Source organism: Engystomops pustulosus, chromosome 6 (genome assembly GCF_040894005.1).
Source record: "Engystomops pustulosus chromosome 6, aEngPut4.maternal, whole genome shotgun sequence".
NCBI lineage: Eukaryota > Metazoa > Chordata > Amphibia > Anura > Leptodactylidae > Engystomops > Engystomops pustulosus.
The window spans coordinates 20,721,340-20,731,461 of NC_092416.1; the positions used below are offsets into that span (position 1 = coordinate 20,721,340).

The 10,122-nt window shown below is 44.3% G+C and overlaps 1 long non-coding RNA gene across 1 annotated transcript; it reads right to left on the reverse strand.

The window, feature by feature from the left end:
* Positions 1-218: 218 nt before the first annotated feature.
* Positions 219-6,319, reverse strand: LOC140065574 (uncharacterized). The gene is made up of 4 exons (XR_011847958.1): positions 6,192-6,319; positions 4,928-5,095; positions 2,184-2,219; positions 219-428 (listed from the first exon to the last, which is right to left on the reverse strand). It is a non-coding gene; the product is annotated as an uncharacterized lncRNA (long non-coding RNA).
* Between the last annotated feature and the right edge of the window lie 3,803 nt (positions 6,320-10,122).

The window sequence follows — 10,122 nt, forward strand, 5'->3', positions numbered from 1 at the left end:
TATAGGTTCTAGATTTTAGCAGAATGAACCATAATCCAGAGATTTATTCCTACAGCCACAGTTTGGAAAGAAAAATAATTCTGGACCAACGCTGTAGAGATAGTGGTTGTACATGATGGAACAGTGAATTTGTTTCACCTTTTTACTATGTGAATTCTGCATGTAAGGCTGTGTGGTAGATAAATGTAAACATATTCTAACAATGTTTCATCTGTAACATTACATTTATTGGATTAGATGGTCACAGTGTTACAGTTTAGATCTTGCATTCTAGAACTTAGTGAAGTTCATCTCAATTTTGCATGTCAAAGTTTTCCAGAAGCCGAGACCCATCAAGCTTCTCTCCTGTCTCTACAGTAATCCATAAGTCTTGTCTGAATGGATCATTTTCTTTAGTCGATTGCTTCTTGGCATATATGGGAGGAAAACTGCAACAAAAACTTAAAATCAGCCAGAAATTCAAATATTTATAGAATAAATAATTTTAGAAACTAAAAAGTTCTGCCGATTTGGGGCACTAGGGTTGGATGAGTCCATCAGAATACCAGAGTTTCCCACAGTGGTCCCAGATAACAGCACAATAATGACCCACTATAGTCCGGCAGAACCATTCATGTTCAAGGTAACTAAGGTCAAAGATCTTGATGCCAGGTAGCCCCTAGTAGAATTTTTTATGGGTAGTCCAAGAACTCCTTCTCCGAGCCATGGTTCATCAATGACACTGATGGGCAAGAATGTCTCTCTTTTAGATACTATTGATGTACCCAGTCTGAGAACTTTGATTATGATCAGTTCTGATCCATATATGTCTGCCACATTTATTAAAGGAAACCTACCAGTTAGAATGGCAGGGTTAAGCTGTAAGTACCGAGCACCAGCTCAGGGTGAGCTGGTGCCGGTACTTACTTTTGTTAGTGTTATAAACCGCGGTATCACGGTTTTAACACTTTTTAAACTTTAGAGCAGAAGAGGCTTCGGCGCTGCGCGCAACCATCTCCGGTATTTCCTATGTAGGCGCGTGCACGATCGTGCGCACGCAGCGCCGAAGCCTCTTCTGCTCTAAAGTTTAAAAAGTGTTAAAACCGTGATACCGCGGTTTATAACACTAACAAAAGTAAGTACCGGCACCAGCTCACCCTGAGCTCACCCTGAGCCGGTGCTCGGTACTTCCAGCTTACCCCTGCCATTCTAAATGATAGGTTTCCTTTAAACTGCTTTATGTAGTGTTTGCACCAGTTTTGTGTCGCGGATGCACTGTGTGTCTGCCGTTCCACAAAATGCTGCACCTAAAGGGGTGTTCCGGTGCGGAGTCTGTGACTGTGCGCCACATTAATTACAGCGACCCATCAGAATTGTGTCTCATGCTCTATATGAAAGGTGCACCAAAAAATGTTGCTGCACTTTGTTGGAGGGTTTAACGAAGACCAGACCAATGAAGACCGTGCATCAATTATCTGGTGCACCCTGCACACTCCAAAGGCAAACTGCACATAGTACAGACTGCACTACTTTTCATAAATGTGGCCCAGTGTATCACGTCAATCCAGATTTCCACCATCTATCTATTATCTATTGACCCAACATTATGCACTTTGCTGATGCATAGCCAGTGATACCTGTACAGAGGTCAATGGAGAGGTCTCGATGGGATTTATTTATCATTAGATGGCTCCTTAGGACAGTTCTATGCCTGTTTTTGGAGCTCCTCTGCCCATCAAGTTCATTAAAGTGGCTTTGGCTCTTAAATAAATGTTCTTATGGTCCACTTTCGGTCTGGGATTTTTTTTTTTCAAAAAGTCCCAAAAAAGTCTCAAAATGTCTCACGGCATAGACCAGCAGGGACTGGAATAACAATGAGACTATTTTATAGGACCTTTTGCAAAAGTCACAAGTCATGAATCTGGCTTTGCACCGGCAGTAGTTCTATGTTTTCACCAGATCAATAAAGAGGTGGAAATAGTCGTGTGATACATTTTAGAAGTGAAAAGTCCCCAAAAACCTCAATGCAACTTTTTTGAAACTCTTTTACATCAAAAAAGCCCAGAAAAACCAATGATAAGTTACCCCCGATGTCCCTGTAGGAATGACAAGATCATGGCCGCCCTAAAGATGACATCTTCTGACCATACACCATAGGATTCTGCCGTAACCCCATTACTGAGGGAACCTGTCACCATACGTACTTGTCATGAGACAACTTGGCAGCTTTTCTCCTCTTCCTGTAGAGACAAATATACAGTAGTAATTCATGTTTTATGATCATGCTATCACTATCTACAGGAAATGTTTTGAGAATTATAGTTATCTGTTAGACAAGGAATATTGATAGGAAATGTCAACATGGAAAAAATTCACCTATACATATATATTTACACTGTCGAGTCACAGCCTTGTAATATCTAGTAACGTATCAATCTCTGAAAAGAGTTCCACCCTTTTTCTATTACAGTCACAAACTGGGGGAGATTTATCAGAGGTTATTGAGGTAAAACTGTTCTGACAACCAATCAGAGCTGAGCTTTAATTTTATAAATAACTGTGGGAAAATGAAAGCTGAGCTCTGATTGGTTTCCATGGGCAACTAGAACAGTTCTGCTGTCGGATACTTTTGATAAATCTCCCCATTGAGCCTCCATCAGTAATAACCAGACCACACTTTTATCTTGTAATCTCAGCCACACCCTGTAGTAACCCAGTGGAACAATCATTCAGCCATAAAAGCTGAGTCATAGTATAAAAGCTATAAATATCTGACATTATAAGATCCATTTGATATTAAAGGGTTTGTCCAGGATTGGACAAACATGGCTGCTTTTTTCCATGAATAGCGCCACAAACAGGTTGTGTGTGGGATTGCAGCTCTGTGCTATTCATGGCAGTGTGTTGATATATCCTTAAAGGGAACCTACCACCACGAATCTACCTATAAAGGTAGATCGGGTGGTAGGTGGATGTAAGGGACGTGAGGAGAGCTCTTTTTAGAGCTAATCCTCACGCCCCCGCTAACTTTTGGGAAACTTTATTGAGCTAATATGTAAATTTCGTTATGTGGCTACTGGGGCATGGAGTAGCCGGCACGAGGCTACACAGCACGGCTACTCCACGCCCCAGTAGCCACATTACTCCTCCTACCCTGTTGCGTGCGGTGCGCAGCTCCTCGTAGCTGCGCGCCCTCGACCGCCATGAACGCAGGCCGACGGCTGAGCAATCCCAGCTCCAAGGCCGTAGCTGCGCGCCGCACGCAACAGAGTAGGAGGAGTAATGTGGCTACTGGGGCGTGGATTAGCCGCGCTGTGTAGCCCCGTGCTCGGCTACTCCACGCCCCAGTAGCCACATAACGAAATTTACATATTAGCTCAATAAATTGTACCAAAAGTTAGCGGGGACGTGAGGATTAGCTCTAAAAAGAGCTCTCCTCACGTCCCTTACATCCACCTACCACCCGATCTACCTTTATAGGTTGATTCGTGGTGGTAGGTTCTCTTTAATGTTCAAATGGTGACGCCCTGTAAATCACAAGCCTTGTTTTTTCATAGGGGGGTTAACATCTCAGGCACCAAGCTACAGTGCCTAATTTGACTGAGGAAGTGAAAAGTATGCCTATAAAGTATAGCAGAAGAAGCACTGTCCTCTCTGATATTCTACTTAGTTGACCCCTGTCTTATTTGACCTTCTATCATAACTGTCTGTCTCCTGTTGACTTTTTTTCTGGCAGATGGTTAACCTAGCTGTGCCATTTCCACTCACATTCCTCCCCTACTAGCCTTATTATTATGGATGTCAGGGGGTCGGCCCAATCATACTTCCGACCAGTACTCTGATATCTCATAAAAGGATTGTCTGCCCATTTCCCAATGTTTGCGATAAGTCTTGGAGCTTGCTAGCATTTTCTAGAATTCTATGTATTTTTGATCTCCCTTGCTTGTGTTATTTGTCCCTTGATTGTGTATTGTCCTCTTTGTTTTGATAGTATTTGTATCACCTTTCATCTGTGTTCCATTTGTCATGTTTTTGTCTCCGTGGTTTCAATTTGGTGCTGGAAAGGAACATAAAGCAGTTGGCACCAGCCATCTAGGGCAGTGGTGGCAAACCTATGGCACGGGTGCCAGAGGTGGCACTCGGAGCCCTTTCTGTGGGCACCCAGCACAGAATTTACCAGATAGGACTCAAAGCTTCCTCCTGTAGTTCAAGACAGCCTTGGACACGCCACGCTCAGTGCTATTTTAAGGTGGCACCTACTTGGCTCCCAAGACTACAGGAGGAGCGAGAAGGTGTGGACAGAGATGGGTTATCGTTGGAGCTCCTGCTTTGGGTCCCCTGATTCTTCCTCTTCAGGGGGCCCAGGAGGGAAGCTACAATCCAAATGTCTCCTGCTTTATATTGTATTGGTGTACTGAGGACCCCTATACAATTAAAATTTGTGATACAGCAGAGATCAATAGGTTACTGCTCAAATTGTCATGTTGACACTTTGCAACATAAAAGTGGGTTTTGGTTATAGTTTGGGCACTCTGTATCCAAAAGGTTTGCCATCACTGATCTAGGGTATGATTGCCAAATAGGTAGGGACAACTGGGCAGGTCTAGATTTAGGGCTTCACTATCCATGTCTGGCCTTTCCTTTTCCATCTTCCTGTCCATTACAGATACATGACAAGGAAGCCATGTTTTATAGTAATGGCAATAATTGGAAAAGGTTAAAAAAAATTAAGTTTGAGAAAAAAATGTTTTGAATGGATGAACAGCCCTATGTGTCACGAGGTAAAAAGAATATTGCCTTTTTTTCTGAAGATACCTGAGATCCTTCAAAGAAGAGTAACAAAGATTGAGATCATTAGGGGGTTAAGAAGACTCTATATCACTTTTTTCGGTTCCTTTGCATAGATTTAATGTATGATAATACCAAATGTGTGACACACACTACTTACCTCCTGCAAACATAGAAGCAGATAAGTGCAGTGATCAGTGAAATCACTAGGGCCACCGACAGTCCAATGTATATAAGAAGGAACGGATTGCCATAGCAAGGCTCTACTACATATGTAAGGTTTGTGCTCATAGATGTATTCATTACACAAAGTGTGTTCTCCCGATACCTGTAAGAAACCGAAATCTTAATGTCAACGGTCAACCATGGGGTCGAGGATTTCATGTCGAGTCTGGGTCTATGCACTATAGTATGAGTAGTCAGGACTCCTCTACAACAGCTATTGAGTTTTTGGGTCCAACTGGAATATCCCCCTCCACATCCCATAAGTTACCCCCCGTGGTGTGAGGCACTGGTTGATAAAACGAGGGCATCGGTCCACCTGCCAAATTTATTGTGCAACAAAATGCTTATTTGCATAAATATATAAGAAAGGAGAAGGAAGGAAGCAACTACTGAAGCTACAAATTATATCCACTGTTTCTTCTGTGTCTTCTTCTTGATTCACAATAGTTGATTTCATCCTCACTATATGTATCTGGCACTCACTTCCCCATTTGCTATTTCTGTGGTTGTTTGTTTCTGTGATTCTACAGTTTTTTAAAAATGTTTCTCTGTTTTACCAACTATTCTTACATTTTTGGCGATTTGGCACTTTTTTGCTTTCTCTGTTGTGGCTCATGGTGGAAACTGTGCCCAGTTATTGTCCACCGTTTAGGGGACCCAATAAGTAGACATGTTACAGTTTGAGGGACTCAGATTTAGGGCTCTCTGTCCTGTCCATCTTCCCTATGTCCAGAGTACCCATTACACCAACCTTTTAGGTAATTACCAATGCTAATAGTTGTCCTTTTGGGGGCACCATGAAGAGTTTTGTCTGATGGACTCTAAGCTTCCCAGTCTGACAATTAACCCTGGCTTTCAGTATGGGTGAATAGCAATACAGGCAGTCCCCGGGTTATGTACAAGATAGGTTCCATAGGTTTGTTCTTAAGTTGAATTTGTATGTAAGTCAAAACTGTATATTTTATAATTGTAGCTCCAGACTACTGGTGACAATTGGAGTCAAAATTTTTTGCTGTAATGGGACCAAGGATTATAAATAAAGCTTCATTACAGACACCTTACAGCTGATCATTGCAGTCTGGGACTATAGTAACATCCAGAGAGCTTCACCAGATGTCACAGTGGGCAGAGGGGTCCGTCTGTAACTATGGGTTGTCTGTAAGTCGGGTACCCTTAAGTAGGGGGCCGTCTGTACTCACTTGTGTTGTCTTCTATGGATCCTCTGGTTCTTGTTCTTCTATGAGTAAAAGAATTTCCTTCATGTGATAAATACCCATCCTTTATGTTTTTTGGGTGCGCCAAGGGGTGTGTTCTGCAGGAAATGGGTTTGTCACAAAGTCTGATATCACTTCCATGTGGTGGAGATGCCTTGTATAATCTAGAAAATAAGATATCAAAGGCAAAGGGCCATCAGAGTCACAGAACTGGTTGGACCTGTCTATAACAAGGGTTAAAGTGATCAGAAGACTGGGATGGTCAGATCTCGGGAAGAAGGTCAACAATGATGAATCAACAGCAACGTTTTTACAGGTTTATAACCTTAATGGTTTATCATAAGGATATTGGTTTGGTAGGACCTATCGGAGACTATTCTCAGAATGAAGAGTCCATGACATGGGCGGAGCTGCTGTTTCGGCAAACAAAACTCTTCACGTAACTTGCTCGATCCTGAAAAAAATTGGTGTTTGGTGCTGAATCAAGAAGGTGCATGAATTTTTTTTTACCATTCAGTGGCCAGTACATGGGATTTTAAGACCTGATATACATCCAATAGGAAGATGAGAACACTAGTACCAGTTGCATTCAATAGGATTGGGTGATGTGAACTTCTGTGATCACGGGTGCGTTTTTTGGGAACAGGTCACCTTTTTCTTCTTCCCAGACTTTTTTTTTCCTGAAGAGGAAAGTTTAGCAAAATCTGAAAGAGGCTACTTGAGCGTGGAGTAGCCGCGCCGTGTATCTTCAGCCCCGGCTACTCCACGCCCCAGTAGCCTCTTTCAGATATTTGCATATTAGGTGATTAAAAGATTTATAAAGTTACAGGCCACTCGAGGATTAGCCCTAAAAAGGGCTCCCATGTCATTCATTAGTTGAACTTGCCACCAGATCTACTTTAATAGGTAGATCCTTAATAGGTAGATCCAAGATGGTAGGTTTCCTTTAAATCAACATAATGTTAATGCAATGTAAATGTGATGTGTGAACCCAATCTAATTCACGTTGCTTTTGCATAAGCACACTTTAATGGGGTTATCCGGGTTTAAAAAATTTCTTATGACCGGGCTGGGGAGGGCTATTTAAACACAATAAAGATGTACTTACCTCGTCCGTTCATTACAAGTGCGCACAGGGAGCTTCTGGCCAGCCGGAAGCTCCCATGCGCACCATCTCCCAGCGCTTACAACGCTGAGAGAGAGGGACGGATGGGAGGAGCCGTCCACATCGCGGACCGGAAGCTCCCTGTGCACGGCTTCCGTGCCCCTGTAAACAAACAGGGGCACGGATTGAAGGGACCGCGGCGCGGGACATCAGCGGCGCCGGACGAGGTAAGTACATGTTTATTATGTTTAACTAGCCCTCCCCAGCCCGGCCATAAGAAATTTTTTAAACCCGGATAACCCCTTTAAATATCTTGTTCACACGACCAGGGGAAGTGTCTGTATCACAGTAACCACAAAACTTCCTGAAACTTCAATTTATTAAGTTGAGAAAACCAAAGAATGGATAACATTTCCCGTCCTAAAGCTTCTTCTGTTTCTTCTTTACCATTCTTACCTTACCATAACTTTTTAATTTGTCCAGAAATGGGGCTTTAAATGTTACCCGTAATTTGCAGTTGATACCTGCCACCATGTCACTAGAGAGCCATAAAAAATTAATTGCTGCAAAACTTGCAAAACTTGCCAGTAATGTCTCAGGCAGATACTGTATCATGTGGTCTGATTAGATACTAAGTTACAATGGTGTGGAAAAGAGCTTCTTCCATTGCCCTATATAAAGGGTTTCCAAAGAAGGTCAGTCATCCCAAGCAGTGATAGGAGGGCACACTGCCCCCTGCTGGTATGATGATATGGGGAGCCATGGCATAGGACAGTCACCCCTAGTAGTGATAGGAGGACACACTGCCCCCTGCTGGTGTGATGATGTGGGGAGCCATGGCATAGGACAGTCATCCCAAGCAGTGATAGGAGGGCACACTGCCCCCTGCTGGTGTGATGATATGGGGAGCCATGGCATAGGAGAGTCACCCCTAGTAGTGATAGGAGGACACACTGCCCCCTGCTGGTGTGATGATGTGGGGAGCCATGATATAGGACAGTCACCCCTAGTAGTGGTAGGAGGACACACTGCCCCCTGCTGGTGTGATGAGGTGGGGGCTATGATTTAGGACAGTCACTCTTTGCAGTGATAGGAAGACACACTGCCCCCTGCTGGTGTGATGATTTGGGGAGCCATGACATAGGACAGTCAGCCACCCCTACTAGTAATAGGAGGTCACACTGCCCCCTGCTTTTGTGATAATGTAGAGAGCCATGACATAGGACAGTCACCCCAGCTGTGATAGGAGGACACACTGCCCCCTGCTGGTGTGATGATGTGGGAGCCATAGCATAGGACAATCACCCCTAGTAATGATAGAGGACACACTGCCCCCTGCTGGTGTGATGATGTGGGGAGCCATGGTATAGGACAGTCACCCCTAGTAGTGATAGGAGGACACACTGCCCCCTGCTGGTGTGATGATATGGGAGCCATGGTATAGGACAGTCACCCCTAGTAGTGATAGGAGGACACACTGCCCCCTGCTGGTGTGATGATATGGGAGCCATGGTATAGGACAGTCACCCCTAGTAGTGATAGGAGGACACACTGCCCCCTGCTGGTGTGATGATGTGGGGAGCCATGATATAGGACAGTCACCCCTAGTAGTGATAGGAGGACACACTGCTCTCTGCTGGTGTGATGATGTGGGGAGCCATGGTATAGGACAGTCACCCCTAGTAGTGATAGGAGGACACACTGCCCCCTGCTGGTGTGATGATATGGGAGCCATGGTATAGGGCAGTCACCCCTAGTAGTGATAGGAGGACACACTGCCCCCTGCTGGTGTGATGATGTGGGGAGCCATGATATAGGACAGTCACCCCTAGTAGTGATAGGAGGACACACTGCCCCCTGCTGATGTGATAATGTGGGGAGCCATGACATAGGACAGTCACCCCTAGTAGTGATAGGAGGACACACTGCCCCCTGCTGATGTGATAATGTGGGGAGCCATGACATAGGACAGTCACCCCTAGTAGTGATAGGAGGACACACTGCCCCCTGCTGGTGTGATGATATGGGAGCCATGGTATAGGGCAGTCACCCCTAGTAGTGATAGGAGGACACACTGCCCCCTGCTGGTGTGATGATGTGGGGAGCCATGATATAGGACAGTCACCCCTAGTAGTGATAGGAGGACACACTGCCCCCTGCTGATGTGATAATGTGGGGAGCCATGACATAGGACAGTCACCCCTAGTAGTGATAGGAGGACACACTGCCCCCTGCTGATGTGATAATGTGGGGAGCCATGACATAGGACAGTCACCCCTAGTAGTGATAGGAGGACACACTTCACCCTGCTGGTGTGATGATTACACACTTTTTCTCTATTTTTTTTATGGAATAACAGGGTTTCCCCATATAACTACCATCTACCAACATGAAGAGCCAAAGAATATACACGAGCAATACCTTATAATTGAATTAAAAGATCATCCAGGAGAATAGACTGCAGGTATATGGTTCCCTACACGTGTTTCACTTCTTTGCATCATTAGGGATAATTACAGGTTTTAGAGCAGAAGAAACGTTGGTTGTGAAGGATCTAGATGATCAGTTATGGGGAGAAACTTTGCAGATATGATGACTACTAACTTTCTTCGCTGTGAAGAAGTTCCCTGTTGATAGTTTCTTTTGCTGTGTCAGAAATATTTGGTTAGCATTGGGGTTGGTCCTATGGTTGGTGGTATTGCTTTCCTCATGTCCTCCAACTAGAGACATGATTCCACGGAAGCCACTGTTGAGGTAATAAAAACGGCTCAAATTCTTCTCTAACGAAGTGGGGCACATTAACTTACCCGG